The 24249-nt window shown below is 38.9% G+C and overlaps 1 long non-coding RNA gene across 2 annotated transcripts in view; it reads right to left on the bottom strand.

Moving 5' to 3' along the window:
- LOC142601087 (uncharacterized) overlaps positions 1-23712 on the bottom strand; it is a 40869-nt gene extending 17157 nt beyond the window's left edge. Inside the window, exons 1-4 of one of the 2 annotated variants that reach the window (XR_012834686.1) lie at positions 22269-23712; positions 19496-19596; positions 12202-12365; positions 2495-2615 (exon numbers count right to left, since the gene is read on the bottom strand). This is a non-coding gene — a long non-coding RNA (uncharacterized LOC142601087). The remainder of the gene's footprint in view (positions 1-2494; positions 2616-12201; positions 12366-19495; positions 19597-22268) is intronic. The other variant, XR_012834687.1, reaches the window with a different exon arrangement.
- Between the last annotated feature and the right edge of the window lie 537 nt (positions 23713-24249).

Below are 24249 nucleotides of genomic sequence, written 5' to 3' on the forward strand. Positions count from 1 at the left end.
AGGTTTTCAAACTTGACAGATGAAAAAGTTGTATTAATTTAGACAATTTAATTTAGACCTATAAAAACTACCCTTCTCCAGGCCACTGCCGCTTTGAAGTCATGCTAATGGTCAGCAAATCAGGTCTATGATTTTGCCCTTCGGAGGGCTCTGCGGAGGCCTCTCTGCTCTTCCTAAGCCAAGAAAACCAGCCACTGGTGGATCCCACCATCTGTCCTCATCACTCTCAGGCAAGAATCTAATTGTAGCGTCCTTCACTTCAGCACGCAATTTGCTCATCAGATCTCATTCACTGAAGAGCTTGGAATTCACATTTTAAAATGTTTTTCATTAAAACTGCCTACAGAAAATACTTTGAAGCAGTGACCACGCCAATGCTAGACTTCTTACATGAAAATATAAGCTTACAAATAGAGGGAGAAGAGTCTGTTTTACAGTGGCTGCCTGCATCTGACAGCTTGCTGTCTGGTTCAGACTGACGCATACCTTGTGACTGCAGAGATGGGTCTCCCCCACAAAGCCAAAATATCGAGCATTAGCATTGTTTATAACCCTCTGCAGCCATACAAAGCAGCATAAGGGTTGACATCCCCAGCTGGCAATTTGTTCTGTAAAATATACCATAATAAGGGTAAACACTACGAGCACTGGAAGCGAAGGTTAGAACGGCAGAATGATTTAGGGGTGTCGGTGCCCATACTGCGCCTGCTGTGCTTGATGGGCTGCCACTAGTGTCTGCATTTCGCTTTCAGACATGCACTACGTGTTTTAGACATTTGCTCTTGGGCCTCATTATACTCATCCTTGGCTAAAAACCCTTGAACGGTGTTTAAAAAATGGGGAAAAAAAGACATTGCCCCTCTATTTCCATCCTGTAGCTCTAACTGGCAATGACTGCCCTGTGTTTCCTTCCTTCTGATGTAAGGTAGCAACATGTGTTAATTAAATACCACTATCTCTTGTTCCTTTCCCACATTTTCCTGTTTCCTGTCTTTAGATCTCCTTCCATCTACTGTTTTTATTTGGTTTTATATCCTTTTATTTTCTCTTTCACTACTGTCTGTGATTATTTTTCCATCTCTTTCTCTTTGTTTCTACCTTTTTTACCCTTCTTCCTAATCTTCTCTTTATTGCCACTCCATATTTTACCTGCCCATCAGGTCTTTCCACCATGCTCTCTCCTTTCATTTGCCCTTTCTCTCACTCCTTTTGTTCCTCTGGCTTTTTAAATGGCTCTATCTCTTTCCCAGTTTCCTGTTTTCACTAATGTGTTTTAGCAAATAGTATTTCGCTCTCTACTTCTTCCCTTTTTCTCTATGGCAGACAAGGTTAAACTCCTGCTCTTTTTCTGGGAAAAAAAAAAAGTCAAAAGTTAGTGGAAAGATGAAGAATGTGGAGATGACACATCGATGAAAAATACTAGGTTACCTCACTATTCACATAGATACTGTCTAACAGGTTTTTGCAAAAGCCATCTGTCTAACATAACAACAATTCTGGTGTTTATTTTCACCTTTTATTTTTGAGCCAGTCAGCAGCTATTTCTTAAAGGATCGTAAAAACACCTTATAAATCATATGGATACAACAATGGTGGTTTTTTTTCTGGGGTGTTTCCTGCTATTTCAATTATAACTGAGGACTGAATTTGGAAGCACCATTTGTGGAATACAGTTATCTAGAGTGGAAGTTTGTTTAGGACAGTGATAACTCCTAAGTACACTTCGTAGGAATTATGAACTAACTTAGTGATGATTTATAGGTATTTTCCTTCCTAAATAGAACAGTAAATTGTTTCTGTGGCTGCTACAAACTCCAGAATACAAGAGGCGGCATAGAATCACTAACACATCTTTGGTATGCTTGCTTTCTCCCTCTTTTGCAATGCCGAGCCATTTTGGCTCTGCGTCATTCTCTTCAATAACATTTCACAGATACTTGTGTTTTGAGCAGAGACAGGTAATCATCAAATGTTTTAACTTAGGCTAGCATTAGCACAGCAAAAGTGACTAGCCATTTCCCTGCAATCTGCTTTCTTGAAAGACTGCTAGTTCAACTCAAGGCATCGGAGAAGGTAACGCAAGAAGCTGCAGTTCCTACGGGATCTCGCCTCTCTGGGGCACTTCTAAGCCTGTCTCCTTGAGATACCTGTCCTTTCTTTCCAGGGTGATACCTCCTTGTAGCATTTCACCTGGGTTTCATGGGGGAGCATGCTAAAATTAACCATGGAAATTCAATAGCTTTAAAATGCTACTCAAAGCAGAGACCACCAAGGGTAGTTTTGTCTTGTTTAGTAGAGCTGGCTTGTAAAATCACAGCCATTTCCCAAACCAACTGTTAAACTCACAGACAGCAAATTCTGCTCTGCATTACATTGCCTTCCTTAGCAGGTATTGTGCATGAAAAATGCCACTGCCACCTCCTCCACTTGTTTAAAGCCTGTGAGAACCAAACCCCAGGTGAGCCACGTGCACAGGGGAAGAAGATGGACTAACTTGCTGGGTCCTTGTTCCTGACCTGCATCCATGTCTTCTGGCCCCACGCTTGCAAACAGTCGAAAGGTCTCGGGCAGCAGTGCACCCAGCCAAACCAAGGGGTTTCAAAGCTGTGGAGAGACTGTAGACAAGAAATTTTTGAACTTGCCTGTTCACTTGTTGGTCACAAGTGCAAACGATGACAAAACATTGTCAGGGTTTATTCAGCTCCCACTGAACTCCCAGCTTTGACATTAACTTGACTGAGATCAGACTTTAGCGTTAGTTTACAAATATGTCATGATTCCATTCCCTCATCCTTCCCCTCTTCGCCACAACATCTATCTAATTTCCGTCCTTGATAGACTGCAATTAAAAATGCAGTTATAGGCACAAACTCATAGACAGTTGACTGGGAAATAGAAAATTTTCATTGATATAATTTCTGAAGTATAGGACAGAATACAATTACTATCAGTTCTTCCATGTGCTCCTGTTTAGGCAGGTTAGGCATGCCACATCATTGCAAAGTTTTCCACAGGAACTCACAGCACTAGATTTGAGAGCAGACTTGCTTTTCTAGTTGAGAGACATTTGTCTTTTAATTTTTACCTTCTAATGTGTGTTACCAACCAATACATGATATAGAAATATTTCCTATCAATTTTCTTTTAATCTACTTATCTCCCCAAAATAAGTTCAGATCAAATACGGTGTTGAGGCACAGCAACATAATAAAGCATTGCCAAGCGTAACAGTCTGTCTTTCAGGGTACATTTTTCTTTAGCGATTTTTCTGCAGCCAAGAATAAAATTAAAAGAATGGGAGGAAGACAGAGAGGGGGAATTAGTACATTTAACTCAAATATAAACAACCCACAAAATATGTTACTCATCAGGCAGATTCCCATCATCCTACTTATCAACTTGGGCCAGACTGCATGCAGTTTTTCCCCAGATGTGCAGGATAGAGAGGAAGCTGTTCAAGGACTACACACAACGGTAGTTCTTTGAGGACACACAAACAGGACCTAAAGAACCTTCCCAGCAAAGGCTGTGACTCTCAGCACGCTGCATTTTGCACAGCACGCATCTAAACTGTGGTACTCACTGCCTCTGGATGCTGTAGAGACCAAAGTGGATTCAGAGAAGGATTAGACAATTTGGAGATGATAGATCCATTACTGGTTATTGCCTGTAATGGTCAAGATAAATCTATTTCAGAAACTCCCTCAACTGCCGACACAATCTGGAAGGAAACTCCAGGGAGGAAACATAAGTTATGTGGTCTGGTCTTAAATTTTCCCCAAAGTGCCATGCGACATCAGTGAGAGGACACGGGGCCAAATGGGCTGTTGGTCAGACATAGCTCTGTGTCTAGGTGGAAGAAATCAATTGGTCTTTTGTTTGTTTATTGCCTCCCTTTACTCACTGCCATTTTAGATTGCACTCTCTTCTTGCCCTGGGTGTGGGAAAGGCTTTGCTATCAGTAAGGGGTTATCAGTTCTCTATCAGTTAGCTATCAAAGGTTATCATTCATGGGCCAGAACCTTTGATGGAGGCAACAGAGCTTTTCTAGCAGAGCATCTGAGATAATAGTGATATATGCAGGCTGGACGCAATTCTTTTTAATTTTTTTTTTTAGGTGCGGATGTCAATGACTTTATTTAAAAAATTCCTAATTTTTTTTTGCTCCTAAATTTAAAGAAATAAGGTTACTGGACAGCACTGATCTTAAATTCCTGACATTGAAAGGACTGAAAGCTTTTGCAGAAGCTCTTAGAAGTTTATGTTGTTCCCCGTTATAACTGCTAATACTACATGATTGGCTTGTTAATATAGCTAACTCACCAGCAACATTCACATTAATTTTCACCTTTTACTATGTAATGGTAGTGCTATTTATTAGCCAGACAGACCATTTTTAGCAATGTTATAGGAACAGAGTGTGCATTACACAACAGAACTAGGTTACACCTGCAGCTGACCATTTCTATATTTATGGCTGTCTGACATCTGTAATGAATGGCAAATGGAAAATATTTGTTTTTTCTTTGGCTTAGCAATTATTTTCATGTTTTAAAAATAAAAGCGAAGAGAAATACCTGGCATTAATTAGGGGTTTTAAATATCTGCAAGTCTCTTGCCAAGGTGCCCTGGAGAAACAGAACGGATCCTTAGGGCAGTGCACAGGAAAGAAATCGTTAGCCAACCTCAACTTTCACTGGAAAACTTGACTGGAAAAGCCCAGATTACATTACAGTTCAATTTGTAATCACATCCAGCCCCTTTTACTTCAAGTCACAAGTACTACAGCCCTTCTTTGTATGGGTATAACTTTAAGATGGGGAATTCACCATGTATTTCTAACAGATGATCAGATGTTTTGCAAACTTTATAACAATCTGGTCGACTTCAAAGTCGAATGAAGTTAGGTAATTCATGCTGTAATGTTTCATCTCACAGATGTCATCTAATTATTATTAACATGCAGAACCTATTTTTTTCTCCTCTCTCCCTCCCACCAATCATGCAACAGTTTCAATCACCATACAAAGAAATCCTTTGAAAAACAAATGAAATTCAGGCTGAAACTGTTCCAAGTAATCCATAGTACAAAATTCTTATCACTTAGAGATTAGAGAATTTTTGTTTAATTGTAGCAGTATTTATGTTACTACTCACTGATAGACCTGACTGCAAAGATACAATGATAAAGAATAGGATTTTTAAAAAAATCAGATCAAATTGCCTGCAGCGCACTCAAAGATAAAGGAAATATATATCGAGATATACTTTTTTTGGGAGCATGTAACAATTAGAGCCAAAATACAGCCATTCGAAACAAAGCTGGAGACATGGACAGTAAGTAGTCTGAGAACGAACCTATTACACAGACCTTGGTCTCCTCCTGACTTAGAATTTGTCATTTTCATTTTATCTTAACAAATCCTTGATCAGGTACAAACAAAATGATGCCCAGATTTTAAGGAAAATGATACTGACTCAATTTGCTTGATATTCTTTCTTATATTCAGTCAGGGACTTTCTATCAAAATTTGGCCTGTAGAGTCTTCTCTGCTCCATGAAAGGGGAAAATCTCGTTGTGAAAAAAGCTGTAGTAGCAGGCATGGATTTCATGAGGAGAAATGCAAAGGCTTTTTTATGAAGAACTCTGTTCTTTCTGTGGCACTACCTTTGGTCAGCTGCAGGTAAATGTATTTCAGGGCATCCAGAAGGAAGTCTCTCCATTGTGCTGGAGAGAACCCAAAACACTTGAACTGAATGGAAATTCACATGAGCTCTCCAGTATCAGCTTTTAAAATGAATCTTCCAAACGTCTGTGTTCGGTTTCAGTATTTGAAATTACCAAGATATATTCTTCCCAGAGGCAAAACTAGGGGGATTTCCCATTCCCACATTCTTCTGCTATTCAGCAAAGAGCTTTGTAATCTACTGACAGGGCATATATCACCCTCTGTATAGATGCCAATACTACAGAGATGGTAGGTTAACGTAACCGTTGGAGCCTTTCAATCACACTGATTTAGAAATATGTGAAATGAAAAAGAACAGAACAAAATCTAACTACAAATCCAGATTAATTGCTCCTTAAAGTTAGTGAATATTGTGTTTGTCCTCATGCTCTGCATTTAACTGACAATGCCGTGGCTGGATTTTAATTTCAGCTGTTCTTAATCTGCATTTTTAATGACTGTTTTAGTGTGCACCTTCATCTGAAGGATTTTATTGTCATTCTAATGCGTGGGAAAAGTATCACTTTCCATCAGCTTCCTTTTCAAAACATCACATACATGTTTCCCTTTGGCGTGTCTGCAGCACGCTATGGGGATTTGATAGACAAGGTATTAGCAAGGCTAATCATAATTTAATGAATGGAAACTCTGCCTTCAGCTCATCGTGACGGGGTTAGTAGTAGGGGTGGTTCTTTCGTTACTTCTTTTTGTTGTTGTTGTTGTTGAGGACATTCTTGTGGGTGCAATTAAATTGGCGCCAAATTACCTGAAATAATTTGTGGTTATTAAACAAACCAGTCTCTGATGTGGAAAGTGCATTGCTCCCTGGCATTCCAGAGGCTTGCATTATTTTTTTTTTCACAAGAGATTGTAGTAACTGATCTCTGACAATAATGCTTTGTGTATGTTTTCTCTTGGGTGGTGGAAGAAAAGACTAAGCTGTGTCACAAAACTGCACATATGATTTACAGCTGGCATGTCACATTATAACCAAACAAAAATGATCTCATGACTTACAAAAGCTCTTTAAGGAGGCATCACTTGCAAGGTTAACTACAGTGGTTGACAAAAAAGACAAGCTGCAAATGATCATCCTATTTCCCTGGCACTGAATAACTAGAAGTACTGTATTTGCTCAATCTGATTCTCCATTGGACACTTATTTATATTTACCTTATATTTACCTTTACTGGACTTCTAAAATTGCTAAATAATTACTATTTTTTATTTTACTGGAACATGAAACCTTTGCAACTTCACTATCTTTGCATTCAGGTGTTTAACCAACTGGTTTATTGTAACATAGGAAGGGCTCAATTTTCAAAAAAAGTGTGGTTTTGGACATGCAGAGTTGAACTAATAAATTATACTACCCTTTTCTCACAAAACCTGCCTTTCCTAGTCTTTCAGTGCATAAGGATTCTATATCTACTCATAAGTATTCTTCATCAGTTATGTGTGACAGTTGCTTATGGTTCCTACTGCTTGGTCTTTTGAACTTATTTAGCTATCAGATTTCTTATTCCCAAGGGTCTTACCACTTCCAATGTATTCAACTGGAGGAATTCTATACTCACCAATTTACATTAGTTAGGGAAAACTGAGGTGTGTCTACATTGGCCAGTCATCCTATATATCAGGACTCATGTCTTTTCTCATTTGTATTGGTCTGAGCCAGAAGTAACTCGACCAATATCAATGGCATGAAGTCAACATAAACCTGACACAAATGAGAGAACTGCCAAAAGCCTGTGTTATCTTGTGGTATTTCTGGGGCAACTCCATTAGCATCAGCTATTTGAATCAGGTTTACACTAGTGCAAAAGAGAATTTAAAAAATGTCGCACTCTAACACATTTGACTGTTTGACAAAATTAACTGGAAAATCCCAGCTAGTCTGTCAGGTTTTTTGACATTTCCCATAGGAAGTATCCATTTTAACACAGTCAATACCTTTCCTAGACACTTGTCAATCTGTTTGGCCAAACAACATTTACACAGTCAGCAAATTAAGATGTAAAAGAAGCTAATCAGGACCTCTCCAGGTACTTTCTTTCCACAAACAATGTACAATGCTTAATTTCCTACCAGGAAATTATAGCATCTACTGAGATTTCAAGATCTGATTAGTTTCAGAGGTTCAGGTTTTTTAAAAACCTGTAATTCAAAATAAAGATATAAACATTACAGCTGCCCTATCCCTGAAATCTGGAGAAACCTGGTTACTGCAGCCCCTTTGGGGAAAGAATGGGACCCTTTAGATTTTTACTGATAAGGTATGAATAAAATTCTCATAAAGCTCAAAGATTACCCAGATATACACATTTAAAATAATTATGGTAATTAAATAGAGTTGCAAGCAGCTATAGCTCCAGGCAACACCAGTTAAACGTAAAGAGAAAACGTCTTCTGCATATGTTTGTGATTTATGTAATTACATGCTTCTACAAGCTACACACCATTCACTGGCAAACAGCCATCTCTTCTTTCCTTACAATTTAGCCACAGTAAGTAACATACTTCATCTGTTTGAAAAGCTCCACTTAATAATGCCACCGAGGATGTATACAGCAACACTGGGGAGTGAATGTGAAAAAATTAAATGTCATTTGGTTGTGTGTGTTAAAAATAGCCTTTGTGGGCCTGTTTCTGACGTAAATCATGAATGACTCCATTTTAGACAACTAAATTACACCTTATGTCAGTGAGAAATGAATAAAACCCAAGGTGTGTTTTGTGTATGAGATTATGTGTTTGCTCTTGAGAATTACTGTTTTTCTGAATGTAGTAATTTTTGAAAATTAATCTGTAGCGGGCCATTCTGAGGCAAGTCCTTACCAAATCCAGTGAGAGGAGAGCAAATTAAAATGTTACCTGAACAAAAATGGATTCAAAACTCAAGAACCCTCCCTAGTGCACAGGCCTCCCTCTGCCAACAGAAGCACAGACAAAGGATTTGCCTAATATTTCTGAGATCCAGCCTCTGGACTACTCTCACAAGCTCACTAGAAACTTTTAGTCAAGCTGCAATTAACGTTTTCAATGAGTTAAAAAGGAAAATGAAAAGAAAAGCTATATGGTTTTTTTCCACATTTCATCACACTTTCAGGTTTCTTACCACTCACAATCACACTACAGTCCATGGGGTTACTTGTCAAATATGTTTTTCTTCAGAATAAAAGGCATCAAACTCTTGTTCCTTTATATACAGTGTTTCCTCAGCTAAACTAGTTTCACCAGACACAACTGCTTTTGCAGTTCTCTGTAAAGCCTAGTTTATTTGTTTCCACGAAAGGGATACACTAACTACAAAACGCTTTCCCAATAGAACAATGGGAGTGCAACTGGGAGTAAATATGTTTGGTTACTGGAAATGTAAAAAAAAAGTTGTGCCTGTAAAATTGCATACAATTTATAATAAATATGATATTCTGCTTATGCAGTTGCTTTTCCATTTAGGTGTGCAATTGTGTCTTGAACTATTTCACATTTTAAGTCACATAAAATGTCAAAATTATCATTATAGAAAATAATTCTAAGTATGCTCTACTGCCTGTGAAATAGTGTCTAAATACATAGTTAAGAGATAAACTATACTCTATACATGAAATTTACTGCATACATACTCTATACTCTAGCATGATATCTGAGACCAGTTGAAAATACATTTCTGCTGAGCTAGCAAATATACAAGTCAGTCATGAATATTCATCCTTTCCACAACTTTTTCATTCCAATGCCAATATACTATTATTTGTAACTTACTTTCTGGCTCTTCACTGTATCTATAAAGGATTCCAGATTAAGATCTTTTGATTTTTTAAATTTCATTCTCTGCCCCCACGCAACTGCTGGAAGCGAGGAAACTTAGCGCTTACGGCATTGAAAGGCAGGGCTCCCTGTCCCTCTTGAAGAAGAAGCCATCTGAACCCAGCTCTCTGAAAAGCCTGTTCTATTCTCACCACTAAACTCCAGAAGAGCTCTATAGGGTTAACCTGCCTCTTCTACTCATGCAATAAATAGTTACTCTTTTACGAAGTGTAGCATCTTCAACAGATCATAATGTGAGAATTTCCCCACACAATCATCAGTAGTCTCCAGATTAGGACATTTACCTATGACAGGAAGAACCAAGCCTCAGTCCTTGCTCCAAATCACCCTGACCTGAGACCTGCACCTGAATCTTGCATATACTGGGACCAGGCACTTCTGACTTGAATTTACACATTACCATGGGGAGAAATACAAACCCAAACCAAATAAACAAAAAACCCCCACAAAAACCAACAACACACAAGATGAAACCACCTTTAGTTAAGATAATTTCTTAACAGATTTTCTTATTCATGTAACTCCTAGATACTTTCCCAAATCTGAACTGAGTCAGAGGGAAAAGATCCAATCCGAAGGTGAGGCTGCCCTCCTTACTGCAGCTGACAGCTGGATGCACAGCAGCCCAGAGGGCAAAGCGGAAAGAGATGGAATAACCTGGCCTGGGAGAGGACTTGTTTTAGGAAGATACTGAAAGCGGTGTGAAGGCAGCAGTGGAGGGGTGTGCTGTGGCTTATGGGCCAGCTGTAGGGCATGGGAGTCACTGTTATAGTCACGTCCCCATCCTATGCTGGTCTTAGAAATTAGACTAGAAACAAATTAGACTACATTGTTCTGCACGTTTTACATCAAAATCGTAAGCTATAAGTGAGATGACCCATACTAAATCATTTGGTAGCAAGAACTATTTTTTCCTCTATGTGTTTGTACAGTACAATACAGCTGTAGTATGTAACTGAGTTCTTAAGGCACTGATACAATAAGAGTAATTGAAGGTCACAACATATTCAATTGCAGTCAAGCCTGTTACACGTGTGCTTGGAGTGTTTGTGCTTCTTACCTGCTGGCCCACAGAATGTGATCTGTTACTTAAAAGTTCTGGTGCTGTGTCAGGGCTCAGATGCACCAACAATACCAGCTCTTCCCTGTGGCACTGCAAGACACCGGTCATGCTAGAGGCCTTCTGTCGGATCTGGTGTACCCAGAGATTGTGGCAACACTGTGCAGCACGGTCATGTTATGCCTGCAAATTGCCACCTTAAAACCTGTGGAAAAAGAAGAACTGAGGATGTGATTCTGAAAAAATAATAAGAGAATTAAGAATTTAATAAGATTTAGATGCTTAACACTCTTAAACCCTTATGAAAGTTAGAACTAAGAATAAAGCTTTGTGACACCTTCCTCTAGATTTGTCAGAGAAGAGAAAATGATGAAACAGCATAAAATCATGATAGGGCAATGCACCATGAATATCCTGGGCTCAGACATCCTGACACAGACATCTCTATTTGCAACTTGAGGGGAAGTTTCTGGATGAGAGTGGAGCCTGTGAGGTGAAGTAACACTCAATGTCTCTTATATGGCTTCCAACTCGCAGGCAATGGCCAGCAAAGACTCCCAAAGCTGGAGCTCACAGACACCAAGTGACCTATTTTTTTCCTTAGTGGAGACCACTTGCTTCAGGAGATTGACTTCAGGAGAGAATAAGGGTCTGGCAGCCTTGAGGGCACATTGCCATGGTTTTGTCCCTGTTGTGGCAAGAAAAAGGCAGTACTGTATTTTTCCTTTTCTTTTTGACTTTGGTCTGCTATACCTTTTTACCAAATCTCTGGGGATCTGAGTAATCAGGGACTTTTTGTAAATTAAGAAAGTAGATAAATAGAGGCTTTTAAAAAGGTATTTCCCCATCATTCTTTTTAAAGGAAAGCAGGTGTTTGGCTCAAAGGGACTTGTTCTCCTGATAGTGCAGTAGGAGAGTAAAACTGCATTGTCCCCTAAAGCAAAAATAAATAACTTCAGAAAACATGAGAACTGAGCCCTTGGTGAGGAGGTGAAATGGGTGTCCACCCTCTTGAACTAATTTATAACACCAAAGATGTCAAGTGACATGCTGAATGAAGAAATGATTTGTGACTGAGAAAAGCTTTGCAGAGATCCCAGAGGCTTGGCCAAAGGCAACTGTATCTTGATTGAAGCAATCAACTGCCAAACTCAAGAGTACTGTTAAGAATCTCATCTGGGAAAAGGGGGAGAGCTGCCTTTTCCATCTGCGGACCCAGTTATCCATAGCCTTTGCCAGATTGTGCAGCCAGGACGAAAGCGTGCCAAACATTTAGCCTATTCACTGGGTGCCCTTTGGAAGGACACATAAATCTTAAGGAAAGGTTTCAGTACTTTAAATACATCACAAACAAAATAGTATCAGCAACCTTAGTAAGCATGCAACAAACTGGCAGCTAGTTCCTCAGACACTTGGCACAAAGCGAAATTTTACGCAGAGGTTGTTTAAACTTGTACCCGTGTGCTTGCTTATCTGCAAAGCTTCCTTACCTTCTTATTCTTTTAAGAACCCTAGTTTGCGTGATCAGAGCTTGTAATTCTCATGGCAGAGGCAATGCCATAGCCAGTTTAGACAACTTACATCAAACATGCCAGCTTACACATTCCAGTTTAGACCAGTGGCTACCACTTGCTGGGTCCAGATCCACAGAGCGCACAGTTAGGCAGCTACACTGCTTTTTGTCAGCAGTGAATCAGCCTGTTGGGTCAAGGCTGTATGATGCTTTGTATCATCCACATGTTCTCCTGCAATTAGAAAAGCAAGGAGGTATTGCAACACAGCATAGAAACGCATTCTGCAATTCAGGTTGCAAGGTGTGGGCAAAAGATGTCAGCAGTGATATAAAACTGACAGTTGTGTGATGTGGTAATTCTCTATCTATTGCAAAAAAATAAATTAACAAGTTAATATTCCAAAGCTGAGGATCTAACCATTCCAGTTTACAGGGCTATAATTCAGCCTAGGGTAACACGTTGCACACCAGAGGAATTTAGCCTTTGACCTGATTAGATGCTAGAATCATCCAGTTCCATTCTACGTGTGAAACTTCACACAGCTCTAATTATTGAAGCCCTGAAGAAAAAGGCCAGAGGTGCTACAGAGCTGGCAGGTGTTAAAAAAAGTCAGAGGTATCTGCTCCTTATATTACTCTCCACCTCCTGAGAAACAATAGTTCAGAAATCATATACACTTTCATGGGAAGAGTTTCTAAAGGTGAAAGGCAGAGGAAAGAGAGAGATTTGATGTCTAAATCCTATCTGTGACTACGAAAATCCCCCCTTTGTCTAGAGTTAACAAAGCACTTGAGAACCTAATGAAACATAGATTTTAATTATGATATTTGGGAAATTACTCACAAAGATCTTGTTATTGCTGTTAAGAGCAGCTCATTTTCTAATGACATTGAACAATAGCACACAAAAAGGTAATTAATATGAATGCTAGTACACAAATGAAAGAAAATCTCAGAGTTAAACGCATTCAGGTCGAGACACCAAGCAATCTCCATACAAACATGCTGAACGTCTCATACCACTGTATTGGTACTACATGACTAGAGAATAACAAATGTAGTCCCTCTATTTCAGAATGGGAAAAGAGTGATCTGAGCAACTGCAGGTCCCATCCTGGGCTGTTACTCAATAACGTACAAGAACCTAGGAAGAAGTAGTAAGGTTAAAGACCATTCAAGATAAAAGGAAAACAGAATAAAACACACCTGAGGTGTGTCAAAGGTATGCTACACACTAGATGCTACACAGTGATACATGAAGAAGGAAATTATCTGGCTTTCAGAAAATCATTAGATATGTTTCCAAAGGTGAATAGAAGTACCAGCATTTCAATAGGTATAACAAACCAAATGACACCTGATCATATTAAAAAAACCCCAAAAAACCCCCTAACCAACAACTGAAGGACTGGAAGGTTATTAGATGGGTACCAAAAAAAAATTAGTCTGGGGCAGGATGTATTTAATACTGTCATTAATGACTTTGGTAATAATCAATCAAAGCGCTTTAATGAAAGTTAGCGATCACATGAAGCAGGGGAGCCCTACCCATGCTGAGGAAGACAAGAGCATTGCGCAGGAATGATTTTAACAGAACTCAGCTGCATAAACTGCAAAACTGTATCAGCAAGGGAAAAACAGAATTTCTCTTACAAGGTCAGAGACCATGATTTACGCAACAAAGGAGGAAAATGAGCATGGTATTTTATTTGATCACAGTCAGCACTTAAAAAGGCAAATGCAACCTCACAAGGCTTCAGGAAAAGTAGAAAAGGGAATTACTGAAACTAGTGCACCATGCCCTAGGACTAATTCACCTGAGACTGTGCATATAAATTCTCATCGCTGACATTCAAGGAAGGTAGAAGACTGGAAAATGTGCAAAGGAGGACTATTCAGATGTTAAGAGGAATGGGTAACCTCTCTTATGACAGAAAATTAAGGGAACTTGGCTTATTAACTCAGCAAAATGTAGGCCAAGAGTGAATGTGCTCAATTATTTTATCTGTCAGCACAGAATTCGGCACAGTGTGACCAAAAACTAGGAAAAAATTTGCAACTGTCATCGCAGTGCGCTTCTGGTACAGCTTTCCAGTAGGGCTGCAAAGGCAATAAGCTGCCTGGTTTAAGATGAAGGACATTAGATTTATAAACGGAATTACAGTGATGCAGTTGTCTGCCACAGCAAAGGTGTTGAGTCAGTTAGCCCAAACTCTTGGTTTTGTTAGAGTTTTCTGACAATCAGATTCTCAAATCGCACACAGCGCTGTGATCTGTGATCAGCAGCTATGGCACCGAGTGTCACCGCAGCGACCCAATGTACCAGGACAGATGCAGCAGAAGTCCAGAAGCAGAGCAGATCTCTGGTGTAACTGAATACACACCAGACCACAGTATCTGATGCCAGGGCCCCAACTGTATTTGTTGATATAAATTGAATACACATAGTTCTCATGGACTTTGGCTGCACTGTAAAGATTTGTGCAAAGCTGTTTCCTTCGCTGATTCTGATTTATTTTCCCTTCCTTTCTTTGCTCCTCCATCATTTTAGCCAGATCTTTTAATTCCACGTTTTAATCACATTATCAGTAGTGCCAGGTTTTCTTTTGATTGCATGATGGAGGTCATCATTTTCCTCTGACATAAGAGATTAGAAATAATAAAGGACAAAAGGAAAAAGTTTAGTATTGAAACCACTATGCAGAACAAAAAAATTAAGCAATGTAATTTGTCAACTCTTAAGGCTGACTTACACTGTTTTGTTGAGCATTGTAAGGGTGTGCATCAAAAGATGTTCTGATACTAGCAATTATTCTTCATATTATGTGAAAAATGTTGCAATTATATTATTTGAAAAGTATTCATCTTACTAAACTGTTGTTTCATGGACTAATTGGAACAAATCTATGAATTCCAGCTCTATCTTTCCCATTCTACCCTAGCAGGCGTGCAAACTTATTGAGGAAAATACCCGATACAAAATGCAGTGCCATGACCTTCATTACAAACAGAGCAGCCTGAATATTTTTGTTCTCTTCCACTTTCTCCAGGACCCAAAAAGCCCTGCTGAAAGGAGCTGATGCATTGTGCTGCCTGTGCTTTTCATAAAACTTCCTAGCAGGAATGAATGAGGGAAAAGAATGTTCAGGGTTTATTTGGTTCAAAGTACGAACTAGAGGTCCTGCTAAACTAGAGGCACAAATCTTGATCCAGTTATTCGCTTTAACCATTGGTTACATACTATTCCACAGAATTAGTATGATGCAAAGTTAAAGGGGCTTAGTTTAATTATGTTTTCAAAACTGTCGCAGCCTTTGAAATGTCACTGTTTTATTCAAAGAGAGGATTAAGAAAAAGTTACTATTCTTTGTACTGTTTTAAATACACTGGAAAGCTGCTTCAAAGAATCAAACCCCTGCCTCAAGCCCCCTGCTCCGCTTTGCTGTTTTATATCACACAGAACTGTCCTAAGGTCCTTTGTAAATAGGTAGATTTTGTATGATAAAGAATGAACAATGAAATAAGACACTTGTTCCCAATGATATTGTTTGCTTTTTGTAAGAGTGGCGTTATCACTTTTACAATTTACATAGCCTTTATAGAGAAGTGGGTTTTGTTTCATTTCATTTCCTAAGAATGACAAGTAAAGATAGAGAGCAATCAACAGAAATGGGAGATTATTTGGAGGATATTTTAAAATAAGCTTTCTGATAATTATCATATGACCCCAGATTAAATTGAGGTTTCCTACAGCACATTTGGGTCATTTGAATTCACTAGTTAACATAAACATCATAAACACTATCTGGCTTATGATGATCTAGCAACTTGCTGCTTACATCTTCAGAATGAAATAGGAAGACAGAGTATGAGGTAAAACAAAACGCAAGTTGAGTTACAAGCAGTGAACAAGTCAAGTTGCATTTTCAGGATTTATACTTCTAGTCAATGTGTAGAATTTTCTACCATCTAGTCGATTAAGAAACTTTTACATTTTTCCAGTGAACTACAAAGAGGAGGCCAGATGGAAAAAGTACTATATACACAAACAATTATCAATCCAAAAAGTCAAAACACTTCAGGAGATATGTAAAATACCGCATATCCATTCTCATAGATTTTGTCAGTCCTTCAGTTTACAGTTGTTCCTTAAAAGTCTTTAGCAATGCACATATGAAAGACTTTGGTTCTAGCTTTAAGCCCTTCTTAGTTTTAAGATGGATAAAAAAGGGGATTACCACTTCATTCTATCCAGATTGGGTCATCTTTTTTTCTCAGATCACTGTATTTATTTCTGCCTCTAACTTAAACATGGAATTTTAGTGGGAAGGTCTTAAGACCTGTCAGGGCAACTAAGTAAGTAGCATATTGCTCAGCAGCTCCATGTCCTACAGGCTTAAGCAGCATTATACATCTGGAATTTGATTATATTTTTTTCCTTCTTTTCCTTTTTTTTTTTTTTTTTGGTGCCAAAATTGCCATAAATAATTAGTTAAAAAAGAGTTTGAGAGCTGCATTTTTTTTTTCCTGGCAGAACCAGAAAGAAAGAATAATTTCTAGTTTAATATTTGAACACTGTATTTAATGCTTTTTTTTTTAAAGTTGGAAAATTCATTTCCATACAAAGAAGATCTTTCCTCTGCAAATAACCACACTCGTCACTTATTTCTACTTCAGTGGCAATTCTTGTGAAAAGTGACCAGCTATAGACTTGTATGTAATATATAATGTGTTGTCCTTTGAATTTAAGGGAAAGTATCCTTCTTAAGAAAAAATACATTGATTTCTGTGGGTCTTATAAATTTCCCGAGGTGTCCCATCAAAAAACCGCCAAACAATTCTAATGTAATGATCTGCTGGGATTTTCATAAGCTTCGACTAGACAATAACCAGCTTGTACTTCAAACAAGAACAGTTATTACTAACGTCCTTATTTGTAAAAGGGAAAAAGGAGAAGGGACTCCCCACCGCGTGTTGGGAATGTGGCACATGGGCTGAATGATCTTGCCTCCATCAAATACCCTAACTCAGTCCTTTATTGTCTATTAGTTGGTTATCAATATTTAGAAAATGGAGGATATTTTTACTAGTGTTCTTTTGTTGGAAACGGTTAAAAAGTTGGCAGCCTTTTAGAGTTTTAATTTTGATTTAACACTGTCTTGTATCTGACTTATGACAGAATGTCAAAGAAATGTGCTTGAGGAACCCATTCTGACAATATCAAGACATTGCATCTAACTTTACAATACACTAATGGCTTGCAGACAACTTCTCCTTCTTTGTTTATTATGCAAGGAAGTGGCTGCCTTCTCATGGGACACTAGCCCATCTGTTAGACAGCCAGAGAAGATCAGCAACAGAGCTGTTTTGTTAGATTAAAAATGGCAAGATTTTATTTTCTGGTATTGTTTCCTATGTCTCGTAACCATGATTGACAACACTTCACCAAATTGGGTCAAAATCGTGCCAGAAAGTTAAAAATATACAGAGCATAACTACCAAATATAAAAACACAAGACAACCAATTTGGCAAACTAATGCGTCTACTGTAAAACTGTGTGTTTGCTAATTCTGCATAGCAATATGGAGAGCTTAACTGAAGGAAATAATTCATTTATCAGTTAAGAGATATTTATAAAGCACATCTGGACAAGACTTTAAACAGAGGGTCACCCATAGCTAAAAGTCTGAAAGAGAGAAGTCTTTTGGCAGCAAGTGGGTTTTCAAAAGCTTACATTTCTTAACATGAGAGCAGAGCTGCACTCACTCTGTGAAACATCACTGTCTCAAAAGAAATTATCTCCTCCATTTTCAAGAAGAGCTTGTGATGAGGAAAGGAAGCATGACTGGACTCTACAAGCCAAATTTTTCTTTTGCGAGAGCAGCAAAGTTATTCAATCACTCTGTAACTCAGCTCATCATTTGTAAAATGGGAGCACTGGTACTATTTCTGAGAGAGAGATTTGGGGAACTGTATTAAAAATCTAGAGGTGGCGAGGAATCGGCAAGGATCGCACAAATATTTCAGAAGTATCTATTGCAAATGTAATTAAGATGACACCTATTACCAGTGGGATAAGAAATAAAAAGATGATGTGAGACCAACTCTGTAAAGACCTATATTGAAAAGCACCTAAATAGATGCTTGTTGATTCCTATCCAGAATCATGTTTTATCTTGTGCTTAAATGCTTTTCCTAATAGCGATGTTTTTCTGAATAAGCCTCACACTTACTAAAGGAGCCCTGAAAGTTTTAGCAAGAAACATGAACATTAACAGAACATAACTCTCCATTTAATCTCTTTAAAGGAGCACGAATGTGGGTGGAGTACTATTGCTGAAAACTTTCTTAACTCTTCCAGGTTTGAGTACTGTGAGTACTCAAGTGCTTGTGGGATGAATACCTTCTATTGGATGATCCTTGACGTCCCTTCCAACCTGGTATTCTATTGCCCAACAAAATCAGTCCAGGAATGACCCAGACCTGAGATGTGATATGACCTGATCCCCCTACATCACAGACTGAATGATGGCATTTGTCTCCAGCTTGGCTAAGGCACATTAGATTTGGCTTCTTCCAGTCAGTGCTAACTTCCTCTTGAGCAATCTCTTAAGTAGCATTCACGTGCAAATATGTGCATTTCAGACAGTGAAACTAAAGGAAACAATTTACGATGAAAGAACAAAGATAAAAATACTTTCTGCAGGGCTTTGAAATCGAAGCTGGAGAAAACTGCAAGAATGTAAATCCAGGAGCAGCGGAGAGGTAGGATGCGTGCACTCATCAGTTTTTGGGGACATAAGCTGTGATGCGATGGTCTACAAATTGCAGAATTTCAGCTGAGAAATTAAAATCGAAACCACACAGTAGTCAGCACCTAGCAGGAACTGAAGGAGGATGAAAAGGAAAAGTAACTTTCCCGATCCCTCTTCTTTCACCACAGACCCTGTGTTCCTGCTTTCCTGTTTCCAGCTACAGTGCAACTCCCTGACTCTTTCACTTGGGGCAGTTCCCAAAACACAGACCACAACATCCCTCAAGTGCAATGAAGAGGATGAGAAACAAACAGAAGACACACGATGAAGGTACAGCTTTATGAGAAATGCAGATGAGTCAAAGCTTAACCAAGAAAGAGCACGGTGCTTCCTTAGACAAGGTCACCAAGTTGGTGCTTGCCATAAACATGTGTCAAAGTTTGGTTGGCATCATTATGCAGAAATATTTGACACTATAGAGACGTTCGGCAGTCACCATACCAAGCAGCAGGGATCATCAGAAACCTGGAACTGTAGCAAGAGACATGGAAGACAGAGAGTGAAAAATGGGAACTGAAAGTACCCAGCTTAGTAATAGAGACCCACCTGGATCATTAAAATTTCCCTAGAACAAACAGCAAGGCCATCCAAGCACTCTCCTGAACCCAGTATTCAGCCTTAGCCAGTCTTCCAGTCCTGGAAGGTCTCTGCAACAGATGTTATCCTGGCGTTAGCAAGGGGCTTTTGTGATAAATGATAAATTTGTACTCGGTCCCTTTTGCCACATTTCCCTTCTCAATGGCATGCTCAGGTTTTGCATGACAGAGCAACAGTGCGTTGCTGCAAGGCCTTCCTGGTGGCATGAGAGCACGAGCAAATGTACATAAACATCTCCCTTACTGCATAGACTTCAGGACATGAAGAACGGCTATCACCCTTTAGCCGCTCTGAGCAGCTCTGAAGGTATAGTGGCTGGAGTCAGACTGCTCACGGCATGGGCATTATCTGTGGAGAAAAGGAATCCATTTCGTGACTGGCACGGAGACTGCCTATCAGCTGGTCAAATGCACATCTCACATCGTGTTAAAGATTCCAGAAAATAGGATTAATACTTCTGTATTCTTTTCTTTTACTATGCAAAATAGAAGTTGATTTGAGTAGCCCCAAAGCATGTTATTAACCACCTCTGTATTTTTGGTGTTAGCTGGGGTTTGAAATTGTTCCTGAAAGCATGTAACAGAACTAGCACAGACAGTAGTTGTTTTAGCATATAAGTACTTTTGGAATCAAGGCTTTGACATCTCTTTCATCAGAAAACCTATTCTAAGGAATGCTGCTCTTATCTAGCAGATGTTCCGCTAAAGAATTTGCTTTGTCCTTTGCAAAATATGGCTCAGAGCCCATATCCACTCCACGGCGGAGATAAGAGTGTTGTTTTTAAGGTAATGAGTGGAAGTCTCTTTCCCCATAGAAAAGCTCTTTAGGAATCTTTGACTGTGAAGAAATAAGCATTTCCCGATGAGGATCTGGAATGTCATTGGTAAACAGTTCACATTTGTATGCAATTTTTACTACATGAATTACTCTTTCCTTAACTGAAAGAGCAAAGTTGGACATATAAAAGTATAATTAAAAAAATGGCTGGGTAAAAAGTTTGCAAGAAATAGCTCATTTAATGGATTGAATCCCTTTCTCTGCTCAGAAATTATCTACAGTCAGTCTTTTGTTATGAATTCCTTCGGTACTCCTCTTTGTTAGTCAGAAGTTTTGTGCAAACAAATTTCTCCCTACTCATTGCACACCAAATGCTGACTGTAAGTGTTCTCTTTAGTATTTTAATATGTTCACCACTTGATAGGTTCAAGCTGTGCAATTGGGTGTCTAAGTCACATGGCGTTGTTTATGTTCTCAGAATCCTTTTGCCCCTAATGATTTTCATATGGTCGAGACATAAATTTTGTTTTATGATTAAATGAAACTTGGCTCAGAGGAGCCAAAATTAATTTTTCAGGAGCATTTTGTACAAACAAAACTCCACGGACATAAACACATTAAAAAGGGGTTGTGAGCACAGCCAGAGTAAAACAATCTATTTAGAAGATACCAAAGTGCTAGAATATTTTTCGTCCTAACAGGCCCAATAGCCTTTTTTTTTTTTTCCCCCTCATCAGTCCCTAAATGTCACAGAGCGATTTGTAAACTTCCTCGATTCAGTATGAGCCTGTACGTAATACTTGTGTTTTACATAATTTAAACCTTCACGTAAAGCAATTTTACTGAAAACATGAAGAATAATATATAATTTCACACCGCTGTTTGTGCATAAATATTTCCAGGGCCAGCTGTCTGTCTGCCAACTGTACACAATAAATAATTTGTTATTTCCACTCTCCTAGGAAAGCAGTTTTCTTTAAAACAAACTTTCACAATATGTGTTGTTTGCTACCATTTCAAGGCCTGCTACACCAATGGAAAAGAATGTGCTAAATGTAGCATTATCATGCAGGTCAGGCAGGGCAGCCCGGTACACATTTTCCCACAATCTCTGCTCATTAACATCTAGTTCCCCCATTGTGCAGATTTTTGGCTCTGTTCCATCAGAGCAGAGAAGAAAAATGTTTACAATATGCAAACTTGGAGGAACACACACACAAAAAAAGGGGGCTTTGAAATGCCAGTCCTTTGGGATGAAAAGTTTCAAAGGGGAAGGTAAGTCAAAGGTTACTAATGGGATGTCTGCAACACCTGCTTTTAGTGGAGGTTTCATAAACAAGCTTTACTTCTCAAGAACAGCTTGCCCTAGACAAAAATACCAGCTAAAATATCCGTGGCTAGCTTGAGCAGCCTGGTACCTATGAACAGAAAGGTCAGGTTTGTTATATCCTAACATGGCCTCTCACCCTGCTTTTATTGATAAAATGAGATTGCCTTGGTGGCCGACATTGCATTTCACATCTTAAGGCGGAAGGCACTAGCAACATGGCATGCTCAGCCCCTGCAGGGGAGGAGGAGGAAGGCGATGTTCAGCATCACGGCTGTAGAAAGCGCCCTGCTCTCTGAAGAAGAACCGAACTGTTGCACACAGGACTCAGTTTTACAAACTTCAGAAGTTTCCCAGCTCAGCTAAATGGCCCTCATAAGGCACCTTGTGTCACTTATCATGAGCAAGTTTCATAACTGTCATAACAACTCAGAGATCTTCAGTACTTACTTTCTGCCTGAAAGAACTAATGCACGTTTCTAAGATTTTTAACATTGAAAAGCAGGCCAGAGAAGTGAAATCCTGCTAAATATTCATCAGGCCATTACAGAACCATAACACTTAGCCATTACAAGTGTTTTATACTCAGAAATCATTTGGGAAACTGAAAAGCAATACCTTTATCTCAGAGTCAGCAACCCAGGAACAGGGCTGTGTAAAATGCTTGTCCTACAGCAGAGAGATCCTGAAGAAGAAACAGCATCCAAGTCCCCAGAGACGCCATCAGGGCTCCCTCTGAGACACCATCCTTCTTGTTCAGGGAAAAAGTGTAGCAGCTTCTACAAAAGCTCAGAAAATTTCCATTTTTAATATAGAAGCAAGGAGAAAGCAGCATGATAAGGCCACAAATTGGTGTTTGGGTCTGATTACGCACAAAAACCATAACCCATGAAACTTTCTAATTTTTTTTATCACAGAGGTAGTTACATTTACATGAAGTTGGTATTGAAACGGTAAAAAAGATGAAATTTTGGTAAAATATTACCAAATGTTATCTGCTCTCCTGTTCTTACCATTTATAATTTCCAGTCCATAGCATCCAATAGAACTGCTTCAGCAGGAACTGTGTTAATAACCATTACCAAATCAAGACCTTTTTAACACTCTGTATTTATCACCGATGTTGAAAAGAAAAAGCCCCGAGATGATGAATAAGATGGTGGGCATTACAATAGATACAGGTGTAGACAGAAGCCCAGGAATGTTTAGGCAAATAGTTTCTAGGCTTTACTTGTATAAAAAAAATTTGTTTGACAAGTATCTTAAAAGGACCCCAATTTGTGGAGCATGGATTTTTGCCACAGATGGTAGAAAATCAGATCTGTTGAGATCTGATTCCTTCAGCTGAATTTCATTTTTGAAACTGATAACCCTTGCTTCTATTTTTCCAGAGAATTGGCAACGCCTTTAACCACCTCACATACCACAGCTGGGCACCAGGAACATACCTGCTGGTAGAGGACACAGATGCAGCATAAAGTTTTTTAAAGCACCTAATGTATTTCTGCTCATGTATTTATCCAGACAGAAAATTTTTGGTTCAAAAACTTTTTGTAATCTACAACTGTCCTAAAAAGAGATCATGTACACTAATCTGGATACATCTTTGTGGTGATGATGATTCAGTCATATTATTTGTGAACTGGATTGTATCTGGCCGGTTCATAGTACAGGCAGAATAGTTTGGACAAAGAGCCATGAAGAATTTAATATCTTTAAAAACGTCAGACAATGGATGCTTTTAATGCATTTTAGAGATGGCAGAAACCATTTGTTTCACATGAAAACATAGAGCTGGACAGCAAAGTAAACACAGAGAGTGCATCCTGTAGCCTTACAAACGTAATCTAAGTTTATTTTATAAATACACCAGAAGCTGAGAAATGTGTTCAATAAACTATTTGCATTTTTCATGTTTGCAGATATGCAATTCAAAGTTCATCTGGTTTAGAAAAGTTTGTGAGGATGACCCTGCTTCTTATTTCACACACGTTCTCCCTCCCATAAATTCACCAAGCTTTCACTGCGTTCAGTGGACCTGTTCCTTTTTACACTGGGTTGAGATCAGAATAGGGCCTTTTGTAAACGGTATGTCAAGAAACATGTTTAAGTCAAATGTAAGCCTTTAAAGTAAGAGTTCTGCTTTTGGTTTACATAATGATATGCTATGAAGAATAGCTTTCCTATTTTATATTCCTTCCCTTCTTCTCATACCACCCATGACTCTTTGTGTAAAACTTTGGATCTTTTCTTCTTGCCATTCCTATTACAAATGGCATTTCTTTTGCACCCTTTAAACAGCATATCAATGTGTTCAAACTTCCTGCTTTTTGACTGGAAAAGCATTCAGAATTTCTGGTGGGACTTTCAGCTGGGTAGAAGGCTGTATACAGGCTGAAAAGTTCATACTAACTTCTGTAAAGTGATGGAAGCATTGAAGAGTCAGCGCTGGCTGCCATCAGCGCCTGCTCAGCAGGACTCTCAGTGTAAGAAACTGCAATGTTTTGCCCCAAGTCATTCCAGGAAAGTCAGGTACCATTGTACGGGTGCTAAATCAGGAGATGACAACATCCTCAAACAACGCCATTCCCTTGACTGT

Source organism: Balearica regulorum, chromosome 3 (genome assembly GCF_011004875.1).
Source record: "Balearica regulorum gibbericeps isolate bBalReg1 chromosome 3, bBalReg1.pri, whole genome shotgun sequence".
Taxonomy (NCBI): domain Eukaryota; kingdom Metazoa; phylum Chordata; class Aves; order Gruiformes; family Gruidae; genus Balearica; species Balearica regulorum.